This window comes from Danio rerio, chromosome 14, assembly GCF_049306965.1.
Source record: "Danio rerio strain Tuebingen ecotype United States chromosome 14, GRCz12tu, whole genome shotgun sequence".
Classification (NCBI taxonomy): domain Eukaryota; kingdom Metazoa; phylum Chordata; class Actinopteri; order Cypriniformes; family Danionidae; genus Danio; species Danio rerio.
This window is the reverse complement of record NC_133189.1, coordinates 43,700,486-43,724,639: the sequence shown is the minus strand read 5'-3', so window position 1 is coordinate 43,724,639 and position 24,154 is coordinate 43,700,486.

Here is a 24,154-nt window from a genome sequence, read left to right as displayed (position 1 = left end):
AGGTTCCAGAAGAAAAAATCATTTTCACCAAAGAAAAGTGGATTTTAACAACTTATGAACCTTTTTTAGGTCTGCTGTGAGCTCTGAGGTTCCTAAATGATTGATACACTACCTGACAAAAGTCTTGTCATTGATCCCAGCTGTAAGACTGACAAATAATAACCTGACTTCTAGTTGATCATTTGGAAAAGTGGCAGAAGGTAGATTTTTTCTGATGAATCATCTGTTGAACTGCATCCCAATCATGACAAATACTGCAGAACACCTATTGGAAGCGCTCCTTCTCATATTTCAGCCTCCACATCAAAGTTCCTGAAAGCAAAGAAGGTCATGGTGCTCTAAGATAGGCCAGCCCAGTCACCAGATATAAACTTTATTGAGTCCTGCAAGAACGCTTTCTTTGCCATTCCAGATGACTTTATTAATAAGTCATTTGAGTCATTGCAGAGATGTGTGGATGCAATCGTCCAGGGTCATGGGAGTCTTACACAATATTAATTCTTTTTCACTGCACCATGACTTTATATTTTATACTGTACATTATTTCTGTTAAGTGTCAAGACTTTTGTCTCAGCAGAGTCAGACCTTACTGTCCTAATTAAATCATTAAAAATCATAATCATATTTTATGTTGGTAAAATAAGCATAATCTAGAGGCCTTTGCCTTTCATATAAGCCACTTCTGACACCAAATGATCAACTAGAAATCAAGTTATTATTTGTTGTTCCTAAAACCTGGATAGACGACAAGATTTTTGTCAGGTACTGTAGTGTATATGCTTTTGTTTTCATTCATATAACTTGTTTTTAGGTGATTGTGTTTAATGGTGTAGTTTGAGCAGAACTGATAATGCTTTAAAAATTTCACCAATCAGAAAATATATGCATATTTCGTATTAAAGGAAAACTATTGAGTAAACATATTAAAACATAAATATAACCAGCTTCTAATGATAAAAATGTATTAGTTTTATTTTAAAAACAGTCTTTCTTTAAAATATTTTTTTAGTAAATTGTGGCATTAGCAATGCTTCATAGGACTGAACATAAATAAAGCTTTTGCTATTTGTTTCTGATTTTCATACAGTTTTTACTTTTGTGATTCACCAAGCTGGTTGATTTGGTTCATGGCTTATAATGTATTAACAAAAGAGCTTTGGGAAAAATACTTTCAGAAGCAGCACTGTTGAATTACTGGCACTAATGCTGTCTAAAACCTATCATGAGGGAGTAACAACCCCATTTTAACATCAGACGGAGGCCTGAGAAAAACAACAACACAAGGTCATTAGTAGGTCCACACAGAATCTGTGCTCATAGAAATCAGTAGATTTCCACAATTTATTAAATGTATATAACTACAGTTGAAGTCAGAGTCATTAGCTCCCCTTTGAATTTTTTTTTCTTTTTTTAAATATTTCCCAAATTATGTTTAAAAGAACAAGAAATTTTTTACAGTATGTCTGACAATATTTTTTTTTCTGGAGATAGTCTTATTTGTTTTATTTCTGATAGAATAAAAGCAGTTTATAATTTTTTAAAACCCATTTAAGGTCAATGTTATTAGCCCCTTTAAGCTATATTTTTTTCTATAGTCTACAGAACAAACCATCGTTATGCAATAACTTGCCTAATTACCCTATCCTGCCTAGTTAACCTAATTACCCTTGTTAAGCCTTTAAATGTTGCTTTAAGCTGGATAGAAGTGTCTTGAAAATTTCTAGTAAAATATTATTTACTGTCATCATGGCAAAGATAAAATAAATCAGTTATTAGAAATGAGTTATTAAAACTATTATGTTAAGAAATCTGTTGAAAAAAAATTATTTCTCAGTTAAACAGAAACTGGGGGAAAAAATGAACAGGGGGGCTAATAATTCAGGGGCCTAATAACACTGACTGTATTTATTTTACACAACTGTATTATATTATATATATATATTATATATTACTGCATAAAATGCAAATGTTTAGATGATTTATGTACAATAAAGTTTGCAACATAATATTTTCTGTCTTTTAGTGGGTATTTTATATAAGGCATTTACTTTGTTCGCCAAAACATTGGTTCTAATTATTCACATTGTAAACCTGCAATAAAAGTTAAAAAGTCATAATTTTTTTTTTTTTTTATCTTTTAAGACTTTCGTTAGGGGGCAACACGGTGGCTCAGTGGTTAGCACTGTCACCTCACAGCAAGAGGGTCGCTGGTTCGAGTCCCGGCTAGGCCAGTTGGCATTTCTGTGTGGAGTTGGCATGTTTTTCCTATGTTCGCATGAGTTTCCTACTAGTTCTCCGGTTTCCCCCACAGTCCAATGACATACGCTATAGGTGAATTAAACAAACTAAATTGTATGTGCTGTATGTGAGTGAATGTGGGAATGTATTGGTGTTTCCAAATACTGGGTTGCAACTGGAAGGGCATCCACTTAGCTGAAGAAAAAGGAAAAGTTTTTAGTAACTACATCTCAAAATTTGTCAGTAAAAAAAAATTTTTATTTAATTTTTTTTTACATAATTCTGCACAGAAAACAAACAAACAAAAAAAAGTCAGCAGATTTTTTCTGGCCCTAGCAGTGCTGTAAAATAACAAATTACAAATACTTAAATTACTGCAAATGAGTAGTTTTTCTCAGGAATTGTAATTCACTAAGTAGTTTTATAACTGTGTACTTTTACTTTCTCTTGAGTACATTGTTAGTGCTGTATAAGTAATTTTACTCCACTTTTTTCCATCAACCGGCAGCCACTGTTTTATTTTTTCTTGTTTATGGGGATTGGCTCAGTAGAAAAATGTCCAATCTGTTGCAAATAGATCATAGCAGGCACACAATGTCATAAGGCATTAAAATTAGGTTAGATTTAGATCATGATATCAGGTGACCAAAATTCAATGTCTAGCCAGCATCTAAGAACAACGTTAATTTGATGTCCAGTAATGACGTTGATATTTAGTTTATTTTAGGTTGTGAAAGTGTCAAATATGAACATTTATTCATCAGACATGACAACCAAAATTCAACGTCTGATAGATGTCACAGTAATAACACCCAAACAACGTCAAGCAGTAACATCATTAGACATTGATAATTGGGTGATTTTAGGTTGGACGTTGGACATTAACGTCAGCCTGACATTGGGTACTGACGTCAACACGATTTTCAACAAACCGCAACATCCCCATGACATTGAAGTACAACATCAATCTGACATCATGTTGATGTCCTGTGCCTGCAAGGATAATAAATCGCATCTCACTGAACAATTCAAACAGAAGACAAATCAAGACATGGATGCTTTATAAATGCAGCAAACCATTTGAAAGCATTGTCCAAAATCTACATGCAGCTACCCACACACTGTTTACTGCATGTTACTGATGAGAAGATGAAGGATATTTACTGGATAATGATGCCAAATGGTCCTAAACAATAACTAATGCACTACAGAATGTTACGTTCACACACACAAGCACAAATGGTATATAAACCGATATAAACGCATCAGCATTTCACAGCGTAATACTCACTACTCTTGAGTACTCTTGAAAGGGCTACGTTTTACTCCTACTTTGAGTAATATTTACAACAGATACTTTTAAGCTACTTGCACTACATTTTTGGTTAAAAAAAAGTATTGGTATTTTATTCGAGAATGATTTTTCAGTACTCTTTCCATCACTGGGCCCTAGTCATTAGTGATCACTTAAAGCACAAGCATACCAAAATATAAAAAAAAATGTGATTCCCCAGAAAATCATTGCCATTCTCACACTGATGCATGTACACTTTCCATGCATCTTATAAGCAGAATAAAAGCAAGAGCTTCTCAAGCCTCTGATTGGTATTCTAGCAGCAACACAGTCTGTCTGGATTGGCGACATGTGAGGACGATTCCCACATGCAATGTCACAGATTATCCTAAATAAGCCTCCCTAAGCCCATCATACCTGGCCAACCCACAAAGCCAATCAGTACAGGGTCTTTTTTTTGCAGCTTGAAAAGTCCCCCATTTGGAAGCACACAAAAGTCATCTACATTTCTTTGAAGTCTGATACTCACCTCTCCAGCAAACTGCACGCTTATGAAGATTACAACAAGCATAACTTCAGGATATAGTCGTCACTGCAGAGATATGTCAATTTGCAAGCAGAGAAAATTGCATTAAGGGCTTTTCACATGCACACAGAGACGCCAGCACTTGTTCAAATTTCCCGAGACCTGCCTGCTAACCTGCTGATTTGGAAAAGAGACACTTAAATGACTTAAATTCTCTTGGAAGTCAATTATGAGTTATGTAATGGAGAGGTCAGGTCGGTGCTGACCAGCCACTTTTAAATTAGATATGGGGAAGAATGGAGCACGTCAAGGAGAGAAGAACGGGCGGGGGAGAGAAAGAGAGGTGAATGTGGAGGATACGCACCATGGAAAAAGAAGTGCTGCGGGCACCAATAGAAACAAAATCACACCTCTATCAGACCTTAAAGCCCATTTCTGCCCTGTCACTAGTGTCACCAGTCAGACCTTGACACTGTAAAAGAGAACACAATACGCTTTTTAAAGACCCCACGCAAGCCTATTTCTCCATCTAACTTTTATGTGAAGTCGTTTGTGACATGCGTATGTGGGGTGATGCATTGCTCACACTCTTCTTGTTATATTAACAAAAACAGTGGTATGGGCTCTTTAGGGGAACCTGTAAATTGTGACTGCATGAGCGTTGTGAAGGCTTTATGGTGCATTCGGGAGATTATGGCGACAATTTTAAGATGCGTGAAATGGAGGTAGGCCTGAGGTTACGGAAAATGCGCTAAATAAATATGTCCGATCACAAGTTGGAACTTTGAAGTTTTATTTTGCATACTGAATAAATCAAACCAGTCTAAAATGGAGGATTCTTCAAAAGAATACGGTTGCTGTAGTTATGGTGGATAAGCAGGGTTAATGTAAGAATGCATTTATAATGAATCGACTCCTAATTTCCATTAAACTGTCAAGAACATCAGAATTTACTTGATTTAACGGGGTGGTCCAGAGTGTATTTTTAAGGCTTGGTTGTGTTTATAAGATCCAAAGAGATGTGTGTTAATGCTTCATTTGTAAAAAATCACGCTACTGTTTCATGTATCTTACTTTAATTTTATACAGCTACTCAGCTAACAAGAAAATGACTGTTATATTTCCTAGTTCCACCAAAAGCTCAACCGCACGAGGCTCTGATTGGTCAGCTAACATATTGTGCTGTGAATTATGGACTGGCTCCATGTCACTAGGAAATGCCAAGCTTCTACTAGTACGTGCTGTGCCTCCGCTGTGTATATACTGTCAGATAAAATACAGATACAATACCAAAAAACAGATAGATATGAGTTTGTAGCTAAAGTGTTAGCAGTGCCAAACAGCATATTCCGTTGTTTACATCCTTGCTACAACATACCGTTAACGCTAGAAACTAAGCATGTAATAGATACACTTTAACAAATTAAAATACTTGCAGGTTGGGGCTCACAGTCCACAGCTATGTCTATTATGGCTGAAGCTGCTCCTTCTTTGAGGAGTTTAGCTGAATCCAGCACTGAACTGGAAGAGATTCTGAAAGATTCTCCTTTGTCAAATGCTAGAGCTGTATCTTTTTTATAATTCTCTGGAACTTAACAAAAATTAAATTGTAAGCGCTTCTCTCTTCGTGTCATGTCTTTTGGAAGCCCAAATACAAAAACAGAACAAGCTCTGTGGAAACAGCAGTGCTTCACTGAAAAAATTTATGTCTGCAATAATTTTTTTCAGTGTTGGACGGCATTTTAGCCTTCACTGCTTTAAAAGTACAGCGCATCTGGCATCGTGTGGTGAATTTGTGTAACCTGAAGGGTTTGTGATCGCGTTAAACCAGATGTATTTTTTCATTTTTCATTCGCTGTAGGCTTTGCTAAGCTAACTCTGTAAAAGCCGATGTTTCCCTTTGCATTGAACTTTGAGCGTATTACATTTACTGTTGAGATGCTGTTTATGTTCACACAGCTACATTACACATCAAATAAAGTGTAAAATATTGATATCATAGTGGACCACCCCTTTAAAGGGATAGATCATCTAAAAATTAAAATGACCTCATTATTTATTCACCCTCATGTGGTTTTAAACCTTTATGAGTTTTCATTCTTCTGTTGAACACACTCATTGACTTCCATAGTAGGAAAAACAAATACTATAGAAGCAGTGGTGGAAAGAGTACTGAACAATCAAGTAAAAATACCAATAACTGCTCAAAAAAAAGTGTGAATAAAAGTATCTGTTGTAAATAATACATAAAGTATGAGTAAAAAGTAGCCACTTTGGTGAGTAGTGAGTATTACACAGTGAAAAGCCGATGTGTTTATAGTACATGCATTTGTGCGTGTGTGAAAACATAACATTCTGTAGGTCCTTTGGTCATTGTTTAGGGCCATTGTTTTCAGTACACGGATTTCTTATCATTGACATGCAGTGTAAAGAATCTCTGAGTGATTGCATGTAAAGATTTTGGACATCTTTCTTAGACACTTACCAAACATGTACTGAAAATGTTTATTATGATGCAAAATTATTATTGTTTGATTTTATTATTAGATTTTTCTCAAGCCAATCCCCATAGATAAAATAAAGTAGTGACTGCAGGTTGAAGGAAAATAGGGGAGTAAGAGTACCAAAACAGCACAAAAAATGTACTCAAGGGAGAGTAAAAGTGCACATTTTTAAAAACAATTTAGTAAACTACAATTCTTGAGAAAAACTACTCAGATAGAGTAATTTGAGTTTTTGTAATTAGTTTCTTTACACCACAGTATGGAAGTTAATAGGTGCCATTTACTAGCATTAGTAAAAATATCTTTTGTGTTTACAAAAGCAAGATTAAAGTGTTAAAGGGTAAAGCGGGAGTAAATGACAGTAGAGGTTTAATTTTGGGGTTAACTATCCCTTTAGGGCTGGTTATGATGCTTAATTTTGTCATATACTGTAGAGCGGCAGTATTGAGTTTGTCAATCGACAATGAATCACATTAGCTACATTTTATTATCCGTCTTAAATCTTATCACGCCCAGGAATAAATTTGTGGAACGTTGTGCAAAACAGTTAAAAGTTCAATTTATTGGGTTAAATCCATTTCGGTTGTGAAATTTAACCAGACTGCTGGCAAAATTCAATCTCGGGAACATGAACGTACATGCATCACTTACGATTAATATGCCATTTGCCCTTATCTCATGCATTTATTATATACAGAGTTCCTCCCCCTATGTGTAAAGGTTTATTGCGTGGCTTTATTAAGGGATGGCTTCATCCTGCTATGAAAAGGCAGCCGAAGAATGAGCAGCACTAAAATATGGCTTATGATTGCATCTTTCGCTCAGCTGCTGGCACGGATTCTCCTGTTCTGATGGGATTGGGAATGGCAGATCTACACATCTTCCGCCCTTATTCAATTTAAGGAATCCCTGACAGGGAGATTTCAAGTCCACATAAACATATGTGGCAGATCTCTCTAGGGTTCTGCAAGCATGTGTGGGAGGTCTGTTCCAAAGAGAGCTTTCAGGAGCATTTATTTAGTGTTTACAGGATTGGAAAAGTGTGAAGTTAAGCACCAGCTCCTCTGACTTCATGAGCTAGGACTTGGCTTTGCTAGATCATACAGGATAGTTAATTGGGATTTCAAAGTTTGCTTGTTTCCAGTCCCCCAACATTGCGTTAATCTTACATCATCACAAACAATGAAAAATATCAGAATAAATGTTGGAATAGTAGTTTGTTTATTACTATAAAAGGGTTTCTACAGGTTTCATTAAGTCAAATTCAGAACATTTTAAGGACATTTTTAAGACCATTATGAATAAAATTTCAAACTTGCACAAGGCTAAACACTCAGGGTTTTTTTAATGGCCCATGTTGTTGTAAAGAAGATAATTAATCCATATTGGTAATTAGAGTAAGTAAATAAACTTTTGTTAAATATTTTATTGGGATTGAGTGTTGGTGTTTGGACAACTGTCACCCCGATTGGGTAGCTTTCCATGGACATAAGAAAATTAAGACCTGTTTAAAATGATTTAAGACCTACAGGACAATATTTCAGTGAATTTAAGACTTTTTAAGGCCTAGCATATTGTATTTGAAATTTAAGACATTTTAAGACCCCTATAATGAATTTGGGGTGTTTGTTATTGTGAGTGAACCAGCCTAATCACTAAAATAAGACAGAAAACATTAAAAAAGAACATTTAAAATTGTGTTTATAAACCTTTTGTGTGTACTGAATGTGTCAAAATAAGTCTTTATATACCACAGAATGTTTTTTGGCTATTTGAGCATGATGAACTGGCAACAAGCACTACAAAGAGAGGTTTTTATCCAGATTTATGACAATAAAAAATAACAATAAAAGTCTAAAATGGTTGTAAATATAAAATAATAAAGGAGACTATGCCACAGCATTTTTAATGAATGATAAAATCCTTGAGAGAAAATCAGAATTCAACCTGCATTAAGTAGACCAGGGGTGTCCAAACTTGGTCCTGGAGGACCAATGTCCTGCAGAATTTAGTTCCAACTTGCTTTAACACACATGCCAGAAGCTTTGTAGTATACCTAGTAAGAGCTTGATTAGCTGGTTCAGGTGTGCCTAATTGGGGTTGGAGCTAAATCTGCAGGACACCGGGCCTCCAGGACTGAGTTTGGGCACCCCTGAACTAGATGGAAGACTGAAGCATTCTGGAAAATTGGGTTTACTTCCATCATGGTGCAAAAACAAATATTAGGGGTGTCAAAATTAATTGTTTCTTAGGTGCACTGCGATACAGACTCAGACAATTTGGTATCGGTTCAATAATAGATCATAACCAGATATTACATACTGACGTCATTTATCTAAATTGCGCTGTCGCGGTAGCTTACTATGGCAAGGAAGGTCGAGCGCGAGTAATTAAAACACTCTAACTACTTAAAAACACAGAAACTCTGCACAATTCACTGTGTGTGTGTGTTTGCTGGACAGTCTTTCACTGACATACAGCAGAAGCTGTTTTACTGCGATTGAGAAAATGAAAGTAAACTCCATTTCTCTCTCTCTCTCACTGTGGCCCGTTTGACCAGCTGGCGTGACTTTTCCACTCCTCTTGGCTGTTATAGCGCTACTTGTGGATCCAGACACGTGCGCCTGTCTGCAGAGCAGGTTTTCTTCACCGCAACTAACAAATATATATTAACATAAAATTACATTCATTCATTTTCCTACGGCTTTACTTTCGATTTCAGAGTTCACAACAGCGGAATGAACCGCCAACTATTCAGGCATATGTTTACGCAGCAGATGCCCTTCCAGCTGCACCCCAGTACTGGGAAACACCCATACACACTCATACACTACAGTTAATTTCGTTTATTCAGATCCCCTATTCACCTTATTCTCTGCGTATGAGCAAGCTCAGCCATTTGAGTCTTTTTGGCTCGAGACTTCCAGTCCCATTCACTTCCATTCATTTTTGGACATTTAAAAAACAGCTCGCTATGCTGCTTGATGTTGCAAACTGATATTTTCTTATTATATTATCATATTTTGTCTGTATAGTCATGAAAACACTTGTTTGTAAAGCAAGTAGTTTGACCGTTTTCTGCTGTTTATTATTCCTAGTCATTTCTCCCATAGAGCAGCAGAATCGAAAGTTCTAAAACACAGGTGTCAAACTCAGTTCCAAAAGGGCTGCAGCTCTGCACAGTTTAGTTCCAACCCTAATTAAACACACTTGATCAAACTAATTGAGTCCTTCAGGCTTGTTTAAAACCTACAGGTAGGTGTGTTGGAGCAGGGTTGGAACTAAACTGTGCAGGGCTTCGGCCCTCCAGGAATTGAGTTTGACACTCCTGTTCTAAAACAATAGCAAAAACGAGCGCACTTCCGCACTGAAGAATAAGGTCAATGTCTTGACCTGTAGGGGTCAATGTCTTTGGACTGTGGGGGAAACTGAAGCACCTGGAGGAAACCCACACCAATATGGGGAGAACATGCAAACTCCAAACAGAAATGTCAACAGACCTTGACAGGGCTCCAACCAGTAACCTTCTTGCTGTGAGGCGACAGTGCTAACCACTGAGCCATCCATAAGCAATACAAAGAGAATTTATAATCCAAGTTTGATGACCGTATCAAACAAAAAAAGTCTAAAATCCTTGTAAATATTACATTTTAGGAGAGACTGTGACACGTCATTTGTAATGAACTATAAAAACACTGACAGCCAATCAGAATTCAACCTGCATTAACAAGACAAGATTAACAAGGCATTTTGGAAAATTAGGTTCTTTCATCATGGTGCAAAACAAATACACTGAATAAAATAACCCTTTAAACTAAATTATAATACCAAAATTCAACAACAAATAACAAATCGGTGTCTAAACCCATTCTCAATTCACTTCAGAATGCTCTTCACCATTTACAACTGAAAGTAGTTAAAGAGATGGAAAGTCAAAAGTCTATTCGATCTGTTCAGTCTGATCAAAGATCACTGCGTGTGTGTGAAATTATTCTGACCTTGATACAGCCATGAGCTGAGATGAAAAGCTGTGTATGTGCGTGTTTGTGTGCAGCTGTTGACACGGCACCCTGCCTAAGATCAAACAAGCAGTCAAACTGTCAGCTCATTTCCCTTTTTGCCAAGTGTGGTACTGTAAGTCAACACTGTGTGACATGCAGTGCATTGTTTGGAGAAAGCCTCTCCACCTACAGACCCACATCATGATGAAGAGCAGACAAGCATCCACACAGTAATACTATAAATAATGCGTGGAATTCCAACAGAAATAGAAGCTAAAAAAGCGAAGGTAAACCTCTGATTGAAAAATGTTATATGCAACAAAATAATAATTATATTTTAATTATAGTAGACCCTTTTCACAAGACTGTGGTGACGCATTAAACAGTCATCAGCATCTTAAATTTTTATATATTTAGATTTTTTTTTAAAAAGTTGAAGTCAGAATTATTAACCCCCCAAAATATTAGCTTCCCTGTTTATTTTTTCCCCAATTTCTGTTTAAAAGAAAGATTTTGTCAACACTTTTTTAAACATAAAACCTTTGATAGCTGATTTCTAATACCTGATTTGTTTTATCTTTCTTATGATGACAGTAAATAATATTTTACTAGATATTTTTCAAGAAACTTTTATACAGCTTAAAGCGACATTTAAAGGCTTAACTAAGGTAATTAGATCAACTAGGCAGGATAAAGTAAGTAGGCAAGTTGATTTGCCAAGACAAACGATGGTTTGTTTTGTAGACTATCGAAAAATAAATTAGCTTAAAGGGGCTAATAATTTTGTCTCTAAAGTAGTGCTTAAAAAATTAAAAACTGCTTTTATTCTAGCCGAAATAAAACAAATAAGACTTTCTTCTGAAGAAAAAACTTTATCAGACATACTGTGAAAATTTCCTTGCTCTGTTTAACATCATTTGGGAAATATTTACAAAAGAAAAAAAAATCAAAGGGAAGCTAATAATTCTGACTTCAACTGTATGTATTATATAGTCTTTGCACCAAAAAAACGAATTATCTCTTGTACGATGTGTTTGAAATGCAGTGTATATGGAGTCGGACAGCCTGCCATTATCAGTCTCACAATATTTTTTTCCTTTTTCTTAAAGTCTTAATAACACCATTGTGGAGTTTTTCATTTATTATGTTAGTGTATTGTGAGAAAGCTATTTGTTGTATTCTCCCATTTACTGCTCTCTAAATTTACCCAATGATGACTTCCACTACTGTGAAACCCGGAAATGTGAAAAGAATCCATAATAATTCATATTCAGCATTTGAAATGGATCAAATAGTTCATCAACATTGCCCTACGGCAAGAATGGGTGTTCAATAGTTTTATGACAACTTTGATAAAAGGTTTTGATCCCCTTTAAATGTTGACTACTGCACACAAATCTGTCAAATCAAATTCTGTCAACTACAGCTTCTAGTTGTGTAGGGATGGATTTTACTCAGACTTAAATGTACCCTGTAATAAAACAACAAAAACTCTGGAAACTAAAGAAAAATACATAGGAAAGACTTGGGCACATTCTTGCCCTCTTTCCTAAACCTCCCTTCCACTTTGGTATTAATAAATATTCAAGTGTGACTGGTAACAAAGTTTTTTTCCATATTTTTGATAACTTTTGATCAAATCCCAACAGATGATTAAATCTTCAAGTCACTGGTTAACATTGAAAAAATAACCAGTCATTGCTCTCATAGGGTATGCAAAGAGAAGGACGAAAGGTTGCAAGTCTGTGGCCAGACTGGCCTGTAGTGCAGAGCTCTCAAGCTCAACACTATGTATAATTTGGACTTCCAGCTATACTCTTACATTTATCTTTAATTAACTGATGTTGTGCATTTACTCCAACCTTAATCTTTATACATGATATGTAAGCGAATTGCACGAGAGCATGACAAACTCTGTGATTAGGTCCCTAACGAATGTATAACTGAAGAGTATGGGATCAGATATAAATCAAAACTCTAAATTGATTCATGAACGACAAATGTGACCCATTCCTAATTAGAAATACAGTCTAAATTTGATGGTTACATAAAATTGTAGTCATATCGAAAATATAGTTGAAATCAAATATAAATTTCTAATAATAAATAACACAATTCTTTTTAGAAGTGCTAGAAAAGGGTTACAAGCATTTAACCTCCAACCATTCATCAGAGTCTATCGTTGGGCCAGTAGAATTGAATCTTACAGTCGTTTATTGCTTTAAGAAAGTATTTTCTTTCTTCTAGGTCTTGGCCTTTACATAAACATACACACGAAAAATACAAGCAAATATAAAACATCTTCCTCAGGACATGTCATTCAAAGTGAATACATCTGTCATCCCTATGTTCGTGTTTCAGAAAAAAAAAATCAATAAGAAAAAAAAGCAGTATGGGCTGATGGCAAAATTTCGATATGCTATGACCTGTAGGGTAATGTAGGAGCCTATTTTGGGGAACACCGAGTCAGAGTTAACAACCTCATAAACCACAGAAAGCCCTCAGTCCTCAGGGTCAGCCTCTCTAGTATCACATCTGGGGCTCACATCCTTCAGTGCCACACGCTATACTGTAAATCAATCAGTCAGTAACACTCAGCCTCATCCACCCGCACACGTCCATCACCGTAACACTCGCATCGCTCTGGGTGAAACTCCACTCCTCGCTTTCTGAACAGCTGAGCCGCTGATGGTTATTGTTGCCATAGCGATAGAGAGGGCAGGGAACGGCTAAAATGGCTGCAAATAAAAGAAAGGTATTTGAAGCTGTGCCTTTATTGATGCACACAGCATGTTTCATGTAAGCTTAACATTTTAAAATTGTACAATTAGTTTTACAATTACAGTGTAGATAAAACTAATATTGGCATATTTAAGAAAATATTAAGCGTTTCTACTAACATAATCCCATGTGTTACTTGCCATTTGTTATGAATTGTGTGTACTAAGGAGAAGTTTTATTTACAGTATAGTGCATTAGGTTGTGTGTTTACTGTATATTACTCTGTTTCACTACATCCATACCAGCAATATAGATACAAATAAATAAATCTGAATCTTTTCCAATAAAACCCCTAAACATAATTAACAGATGTTTTAAACTAATTAAAGCAGACAAAGATGAAATTAGGGCAAAAGTCTAGAAATGTCCATTTTCTCAGTTTTTAAAGTTAAAATAAAAAGATCAAATAAAATTAAAAAATATAATAAACATCAGTGAATGTTTTAGAGATAAGCAGTACCTTTTTCACTTCCATTTACTTAAAATGCCCAACTCAATAGGTCCTATTATACACCCTGCGTAATAAGGCGCAAGACGTGTTTGGTGTGATTTGTAATGATTTTATGACCAGCGCAACTGTAATTTTCACATTTTGCACCATGTTATTTAAATAGCAAATCCATTTGTGCCACTTTGTGGACTCATGGGTGTGCTGGTCTAAAAAAGAGGTGTGTAAAGGCGCACTGTTGATGTGTTGTTATTTCAAAGGAAACAGATTGCACCATCTAAAAGCAGGTCTAAAGTCCAGCGCAGAGTGCGTTAGTTATGCGCCATGTGGAATCAAACACTTACACATTGCTTAATACATACAGGATGCGCAGCAATATACAAATATCTTTACATATGAAAAAAAAAAGAATTAAAATGTTACAATTATTATTATTATTTTCTACATGAATATAAAAACCCTTGCCATCATCATGTCAAGGAGCTTTTTTCAGTTTATTCATGACAGTTTGCATTTGTATACTGTTATTATTATTATTAGCAGTATTATTTATTATATGCATATTTATAACAAGTTTAGATTTGTCCACCTGTCAGGTTTTAGAGACGTATGCATCACCATATTGGGATAAAAATAGGATGTGTGTTTGGATATAACTCAGTTTTTTGACAACACTTCATTACTAGTGTTCATTTGCTCGTTTGCTGAAAATTTGTTCTGAATTTAGAAATAGTTTTGAAACAAATCTTTGCGCTTAACAAACTAAATGAAATATGTAGGTTAATGGGTTTCAGTGGAGTGCGTACAACACCATTTTCTTATGCACAAAAGTAAAGAAGTAAAAAGTAAAAGTAAAGAGAAAAACGAAGTAAAGAGGCCGAATGGAGGAGGCTCAGGCTGCGTCCGAAACCGCATACTTACATACAATATAGTATGCCAAAATCAGTATGCGAGCTGAGTAGTATGTCCGAATTCACAGAATTCGAAAATCAGTATGCGAGAAGTACCCGGATGTCTTACTACTTCCGGCGAGACTCTGAAGTGCTCATCCCATGCACGCTGCGCCATAATGTCCCGCAAGAAAATTGAGTGAAACGATGCAATTGACGCAAGTAGGTCACGTGACCATGACAAAATGGCGGATGTAGTATGTCTGAATTCCATTCATACTTCTAACATTCATACTGTATAGAACGTCCTTTTTTAACGGCCAAGTAGTACCAGTAGCCAGGACGCAAGGCGTATTTTTTCGATTCTTAAAATAGCTAAAGTGGATTTGGACATGCCCTTAATGCTTTTGCGCCATGTGCATTAGACATTGTGCCTAAATCATTAAAATAGAGCCCAGTGTTATTTGCCATATCTTTGCAACAACAACAAAAAAAATGTTAAACTGATCATTTTTGTGTTAAAATCATATATTTTTTTTTACATTCGGGGCGAATAAGGTATAGTTTGAAAAGAAAACTTGAGCAATTTGACAAAATTTGGCATGCTTCTATGTTACATTGACAAAAACCTTGTGGACTAATGCATCATTCATGCATTTTCCTTCGGCTAAGTCCCTTATTTATCAGAGGTTGGAACTAATGCGGTGGTCACACTAGAGTTTTAACGTGAAATTCTGTTGCATAACTCATATGTTGCACATGGTTGGGATTAAACAAGATGTTTGGACATTTCAAAAATTGAGCAATCGCTCCACATTTAAAATTTCTGTATAAAGAGGTCATGTTGTGATTTTCGATTGGTCTTATGCAGTCACATGATGCGATTTCGCAGGTTAGAATTTACCAAGCTTGAACTTGCAACATAGTGAACTGCGAAACTTGTCGCACAAGCTTGTGTTTCCGGCATTTGCATGCGTATGAATGGAAGTTTATGGACATCCAGTGTGACCGTTGCTTAATGCATCGATTTATGTAATGTTTTAATATTCATTTTTATCATACTCTGTTGTTCAAACAGGTCTTTGTAAACAAGTGTTTAGGAATGGTTTATTAAGTGAGTGGGTTTTTACTTATTATTATTATTATCTTTTTTTAATTTAAGTAAGTATTTTGTATATATTTTTTTATTCCTCTTTGCTTATGTAATATGTAAACAACATATGTAAAACAGAAAATACTTTTTTCCTGAATCTTTGTCTTCAATAGAAATGTACCTTATCTGACCAAAAAAACTAACAATTTTGTAATGAATAAATGAAGAAAATCTATCAAATAAAATCAATTTATGTTGAGGGGAAAATGGAGTTGATTCTAGCTTTAATGAGAATTGAACAAAAGTGGCTAAACTGACTTTCCATATTGTACCCTTTACAAAATTAAGAAAACACAAGATGGAAAAGCATTCAACTTACATTTATAATGTGATTATTCTCCAAGTTTCAGTATTTGCTGTATCTGCAGACTATAAAGTAACTTTCTACTTTTGCTACCAGGTAAAAACAGTATCCAAAAAAAGCATTGAATTTTTTAAGTGTACTACTATGCTACATCTTGTTGCATTTTTAACACACTGGTCTCACTACACTCAAGTTGTAAATGAAGTATAATATAAAAGTATATAATATGAAGTATATATTGTAAAAACTTTTCTTGTGTACTCCTAAATTCAATGCAGCTTGACACTTCTTTGTAATCATAGGCAAAATTACTACCAGTGTAACCTACTTCAATTTTATTTTCAGTATATTATACTATTATATTACCTAAATAGTTATAAAAACACCAAAAAATTCCAGACCTTTAGCTTCTTTGTAATGTGCACTGTATCCCTCTTAAACGTGAATAGTCGTGAGTCAGTGTGCATGAATAACAGGTTACTTAATCATCTTAAACAGTTGCCATTCTTCTGATGGATCCCTCAGCTGTCATTCCCACTCTTCCTCATTGAAATGTCTTACCCCGACCTGGCATGTTCGCCCATTAACCATATTTATTGATGCAATATCTCACTGCGGAGACTCTAGGAATGATAGCGTGGCCCCCAGCTGCTTTACAATCAGGTCATTAGTCTAAATGTGTTTTGTAGAAATGTGTAGAGCTCACAAAAAGTCATTACCGCCATGCAGCCACACACTCAAACAAGTGCTTTATGACTCAGGAACATTCGCTCATAATGAATGACTTGGGAAAGCCCATTTCGGGGCAATTCAGTACAATTATCTAATATGTAAACATACTGATTTAATATAAAACAGCTGACGATACAGGCATGATTAGTCAGATGTAATAATTGGTAGGAAAAGGCAAACCTTCCCTTTTTCTTAACCAGTCCCTGCATTCTAAATCACACGAACACATTGCTTGTCCTAAATCCTATTTCTAATAAGTTCTGCTTCTCTCATACCTGCTGAAAATAAAGATAGTAGCAATAATAGTATTTGTAAAATGTTTTAATGGTTATAATGGAAATTATATTGGTTTTAATGGAAACTAATGGTCCAATGGGTCTCTACTGGTCATGTTTTGCCTTTATCCTGATGTAAATCCAAATGGATTATGGCCCAAAACTAGAAACCATTTAAATGTTCTGTGTTTAAATGGTTAAAATATGATGGTTTTTATTCATATTTTAAGTAGAAACTATTAGAACTTCTGTTATCATACTGTTTTGTTTGATTGTTTGTTTACAGTAAGAGAATCACAGTTATTTTAAGCATGTACAGTAGGAAATAATATATGACTTTAATTCAGATTGTGGCACTTTCCTTGCTTACAGGTCTATTACTGATCCATCAATTGAAATTATAATGGTTTTAATGGAAACTATGGTCCAATGTGTCTCTTATCTCTTATCCTGATGTAAATCCAAATGGATGATGCCACAAAACTAGAAACCATTCAAATGTTCTGGGTTTAAATGGTTAAAATATGATGTTTTGTAATGCTTTAATGGTGTTTTAGTGGAAACCATTAGAACGTCTGTTATGGCAATAGGTTAATAATATTATTGTTTATATTGTTTTGCTTGATTGTTTGTTTAAAACAGGAGGATCCCCGTTATTTCACGCATGTATGAAAAGATATAAAACTTTAATTCAGATTTTGGTATTTTCCTTGCTTGCAGGTCTATTACCGATCCATCCTTTGAAATTACAATGGTTGTAACGGAAACAAATGGTCCAATGTGTCTCTACTGGTCATGCTTTGCCTTTATCCTGTTGTAAATCCAAATGTATTATGGCCCAAAACTAGAAACAATTCAAATGTTCTGTGTTTAAATAATTAACATATGATGGTTTGTAGTATTTTAATGGTATTTGAGTAGAAACCATTAGAACTTCTGTTATTGCTTATGTTGTTTTATTGCATTGTTCATATTGTTTTGTTTGTTTATTTACACCCTGAGTATTCCAGTTATTTAATGCATGTATGAAATGACATATGACTTTAATTCAGATTGTGATATATATTTTGTTGCTTGCAGGTATATTACTGATCCATCCTTTGAAATATTAATGGTTTTAATGGAAACAAATGGTCTAATGGGTCTCTACTGGTCATTGTATGCCTTTATACTGTTGTAAATATAAATAGATTATGGCATCAAAACTAGAAACCATTCAAATGTTCTGGGCTTAATTATTAAAATATGATGGTTTGTAATATTTTAATGGTATTTTAGTAGAAACCATTAGAACTATATTGCTTATATTGTTTTATTGCATTGTTCATATTGTTTTGCTTGATTGTTTGTTTACAGCAGCAGTATCTTAGTTATTTCATGTATGAATGAAATGATATATGACTTCAATTCAGATTGGGGTATATTTTTCGTTGCTTGCAGGTTTAACACTGATCAGTCTTTTGAAAATATACTGGTTTTAATATAAACAAACAATCTAATGGGTCTCTACTGGCCATTGTATGCTTTTATACTGTTGTAAATCCAAATGGATTATGGCCAAAACTAGAAACCTAAAGGTAAATTAGTGCATTTCATTAATGCATTTACTAACATGAACTAATAATGAACTACACATGTACAGCATTTATTAATCATAATTAAACATTTACTAATGCATTATTAACATCCAAGTCCATGTTAACATTAGTTAATGCACCATGAGTTAACATGAACTAACAATGAACTACTGTACTTTCATTAACTAACGTTAACTAACATGAACAAATACAGTAATAGATGTATTGTTCATTGTTCGTTCATGTTAGTAAATGCATTAATTGACATTAACTAATGAACCTTATTGTAAAGTGTGACCAGAAACCATTCAAAAAAGTTGGGCTTAATTGTTAAAATATGATGGTTTGTACTGTTTTATTGTATAGTTCATATTGTTTTGCTTGATTGTTTGTTTACAGCAAACGTATCTCAGTTATTTCATGTATGTATGAAATGATATATGACTTTAATTGAGATTGAAGTATATTTTTCTTTGCTTGTAGGGTCATTACTGATCAGTCCTTTGACTGGTTTTAATAGTAAGTAATGGTCCAATAGGTTTCTACTAGTCATTTTTTGCCTTTATCCTGTTGTAAATCCAAATGGATTATGGCCCCAAACTTGAAACTATTCAAATGTTCTGGGTTTAATTGTCAAAATATGATGGTTTGTACTGTTTTAATGGTATTTCGGTGGAAATGTCTGTTATAGCTTCTATTGTTTTATTGTATTGTTTTGTTGATTTTTTGATTTTGTTTTTGTTGATTGATTTTTTGTTTACAGCAATATCCCAGTTATGTCAAGCATGTATATAATGATATATGACTTTAATTCATATTGTGGTATATTTTTCCTTGCTTGCAGGTCTATTACTGATCCATCCTTTGCATTTTGTTTGTCTTCCACCTGATTGGAAGCCGCATCCAATGTTCCTCCAGCCAGAGCAGGTATGAGGACATTCTTTCTAATTAAAGGGATTAGATCCACCTGTCCAGTCTTGTGGAAAACTTCATTTATTTCGACTTATTGGATTTAGCTTTGCTGGTTTCCTTTTTTATTAAGATTCACTTTGCAGTTTATTTATGATTGAGAGGGTGGGAGGCTGAGAGGGTAGACTGGTGGTGCAAACAAAGATGCACAATTGTCTTTGTGCATCAATACATCAAACAACTACTAAAAAACATGTTTATTAATTTAAATCTATTAAAAGCCTTAAGTCTTTTTGAATATGCTGCCTCCACCATGCTTCACTGTAGGGATGGTATTAGCCTGGTGATGAGCGGTGCCTAGTTTTCTCCAAACGTAATGTCTGGCATTCACTCTAAAGCGTTCAATTTTTGTCTTATCAGACCAAAGAAATTTGTTTCTTATAGTCTGAGAGTCCTTCAGGTGGCTTTTGGCAAATTCCAGGCGGGAAGTGGCTTCCATCTGGCCACTCTACCATATAGGTCTGATTGGTGGATTGCTGCACAGATGGTTGTCCTGCTGTAAGGTTCTCCTCTCTCCACAAAAGAACACTGGGGCTCAAAGTGACCATCGCATTATTGATGACCTCCCTGACTAAGACCCTTCTTCCCCGATCACTTAGCTCAGATGGCCGGCCAGCTCTAGGAAGAGTCTTGGTTGTTCCAAACATCTTCCACTCATGGATGATGGAGGTCACTGTGCTCATTGGAACTTTCAGAGCAGCAGAAATTTTTCTGAAACCTTCCCCTGCCTTGTGCCTCGAGACAATCCTGCCTCGGAGGTCTACAGACAATTCCTTTGTCTTCATGCATGGTTTGTGCTTTGACATGCACTGTCAACCCTGGGACCTTATATAGACATGTGTATGCCTTTTTTCATATCATGTCCAATCAACTGAATTTACCACAGGTGAACTCCAATTAAGCTGCCGAATCATCTCAAGAATGATCAGTGGTAATTAATGAACTTGAGCTCAACTTAGAGCTTCATGACAAGGGCTGTGAATATTGATGTACAGGTGATTTTTTAGTTTTTTTTTTTTTTTTTTATAAATTTGCAACAATTTCAAAAAATCTTTTTTTTTTTTTCATTATGGAGTATTGTGTGTAGAATTTTGAGAAAATAAATGAATTCAATCCATTTTGGAATAAGGCTGTAACATAAAAAATGTGGAAAAAGTGAAGCGCTATGAATACTTTCCAGATGCGCCGTTGTACATTAGACAAGCCACTTCCATCACTGTTTTTAAATCCCTTCTTAAAACCCACCTGTTCAATTTGGCTTTTAGCACAGCTTGAGATGCTGACATTTTATGTTTATTTATTTGTATTTTAAAGTTTGTTTTACTCTTTGTTGTCAGCACTTTGGTCAACTGTGTTGTTTTAAAGTGCTTTATAAATAAATTGAATTGAAAAAAATTGAATGCACTGTACATGAATGAATGACTACACATGCTAAGTCTATTAGATTTCTACTGACAACCCAAATATAGCCTTGTTTTAGCTCAAATCTCTATCATAAAGAGGCCAGCAGTAATTTTGTTAATTTTTCAAATATTTGCAAACGATATGGATTATTGAATTATCAGACATACAGTATTTGCATGAGTGAATTGTTCCACAGTGAGCGACAATTACTGTAATAATAGTACTAAAAGCTGCTTTGTTTTACACTTTGTCTGTGTGTTTCGGAAGTTTGGTTTCCCTTTGTGGAACGAGAAAACAGACTACTGCTCCCCACGGAGTGGAAAGACACGTCCTCTTGTGCAACCAAAGAACACAGCTCTTGTTTCAGTTGGCTCAACCCCCCCACCCCACTCCCTTTGGTGTGGTCATGCACAGGTTTTTGGTCCAGACACAGTAAAAAGCAAGGCGACAACACAGCTGGGTTTCATTTTTCGCTAGTCATTTGGCATTGGCTTGGTGTGTCCCTGTACTTAAACTCAAAATCTGCTCTGTGAATAGTTTTGTACTAAATAGTAAGTACTATACTTTAATAAACCTTGATAATGTGGTCTAAAAACATGGCAAATAGATTCATGCAGAATGTGAATGTCACACTAAATCACGTTAAGCATTTTTCTATAAAAACATGATACTTCATATTGCTTTATAATTCCATATTGGGCTGCACATAACTGGTCAAGTAGATAATATCACCAGGTTCTTGCCAAAATGCAACCCACACAAACAAATAGAAATGTAACTGGTCTGCACTGCATTTTCCTGAAAATTCCAAATTCCAATTCCTGAAAATTATGAATAGATGGCTCAAACTTTTACCTAACTATTTTTTAGCCTGTAGACTGATTATGAAATCAAACAGCTGGGCATAATATTCTCCACTGGGCATGAAGTAGCGAGTGTGTGCAGTTTCTAAGCTTCTCTCTGAGGTGAGCAGAGTTTCTCAGGTGAAGTGAGGAGCGGGTGTCTCGATGGGGAGCTTGAGGTTTGTTGAGGGATCTGGGAATGCAATGACAGCTGTGAGAGGACACTGAGTAAAAGTGTGAAAGCAACGTCTACCTTTCTAGGACGTCCCGGTAGCCATCTCAGCATCCTGAAAGTGAGATGAAAGTGGGAAGTTTGAAAAGCATTGGACAAGGACAGAGGAACACTGCAACTCCATGTAGATACTGTGACGTGGCACTGTGAGTATGACATCTAATAAAATGAAGCAGACAAAAATCTGGATTTTATTAATATTAAGCAGATCTCAGAAATACTCTCTCCTATTTCTGCTGAAGAGATAGGCCATAGTGTTATGATAGACACATCAAATGTCATCCTTGACACTTCAGCAAGCAGAAAAGCTCACAATGGCTTTTCGTTCAGTAAGAGACTGTACAGCACAGGTTCAAAAACAAAACTATGGTTCAGGTTATGTAACTGTGGCCTCACTTCACATACAGCTTAGGTCATTTAAATGTCATGCAAATATTAAATATTGTTTTTCAAGGCATTTACATTTTATCATACATGGATGGATGATCTACATATACACTACCTGACAAAAGTCTTGTCGTCTATCCAAATTTTAGGAACAACACATAATAACTTGACTTCTAGTAGATCATTTGGTATTAGAAGTGGCTAATATGAAAGGCAAAGGCCTCTAGATTATGCTTATTTTACCAAAATAAAATTTGATCATGCCTTGATTTTTAATGATTTAATTAGGACACTAAGGTCTGACTCTGCTGAGACAAAAGTCTTGTCACTTAACAGAAATAATGTAAGGTCTAGAATATAAAGTCATGCTTCAGTGGAAAAAGAATGAATATTGTGTTTGACTCCCATCAGCTTGGAGGACTGCATCCACACATCTCTGCAATGACTCTAATAACTCATTAATAAAGTCATCTGAAATGGCAAAGAAAACGTTCTTGCAGGACTCCCAGAGTTTATCAAGAGTCATTGGATTCAATCCCTCCTCCTTCATCTTACCCCAGACATGCTCAATAATGTTTATGTCTGGTGATTGGGTTGGCCAATCCTGAAGCATTTTGACCTTCTTTGCTTTTAAGAACTTTGATGTGGAGGCTGAAGTATGAGAAGGAGCTCTATCCTGCTGAAGAATTTGCCCTTTCCTGTGGTTTGAAATGTAATGGGCAGCTCAAATGTCTTGATACCTCGGGCTGTTGATGTTGCCATACACTCTGAAGATCTCTTGCACGCCCTTTTACTGAATGTAACTCTAAATCATTATTTTTGCTTCACCAAACTTGACTGATTTCTGTAAGAATCTTGGGTCCATGTATGATCAAATAAGTATTCTGCAGTATTTTTGATGATTGGGAAACAGTACAACAGATGAGTCATTGGTAAAATCTGTCTTCTGCCACTTTTCCAAATGAACTAATGTGGAAGAAAAGTTATTTTTTGTTGATCTGACAACAAGACTTTTGTCAGGTAACGTGCATGAAGCAGTTCATACACAAAAAGACAAAATGTATTTTAACACTCATCTAGTTAAAGTCCTTTGTGAGCAGATGCTAACTGGTTTGACTTGTAAATGTATGCAGGGAATTGAAAGCATTTTTAACTTTTGCTTAAGAAATTTTTTACATGATAGCATTCAAAATATGTAAACAAAACATAAACACTATAGCACCTAAAAATGTATTTCTCAATTCTTATCTAATATCTAAAGTACAGAAAACAAGTTTCCCAATTCACGCGGTAGATAATCAAAAAAATTTACTTGGAAAAATTTGATTGATTAAAGGTTCTCGATTTCGATTACTTTTCGATAAATCGCCCAGCCCTAGGCTAGTTAGCAATGCTGTTTTGTAAAATGACAATTGTCACCCAACATTTTGTTAAAAAAAAAAACTCACATGTTTGTTTCTATGTTTGTTTATATAACTACTATTATATAACTACTATTTTCATTTATAGCACTAATATATTATGAACAGCAGTTATGCTAATTATTTTCTTTCTATAATCCAGGACCAGGCCTTATCCTGAGCTGATGCTGTGGCGG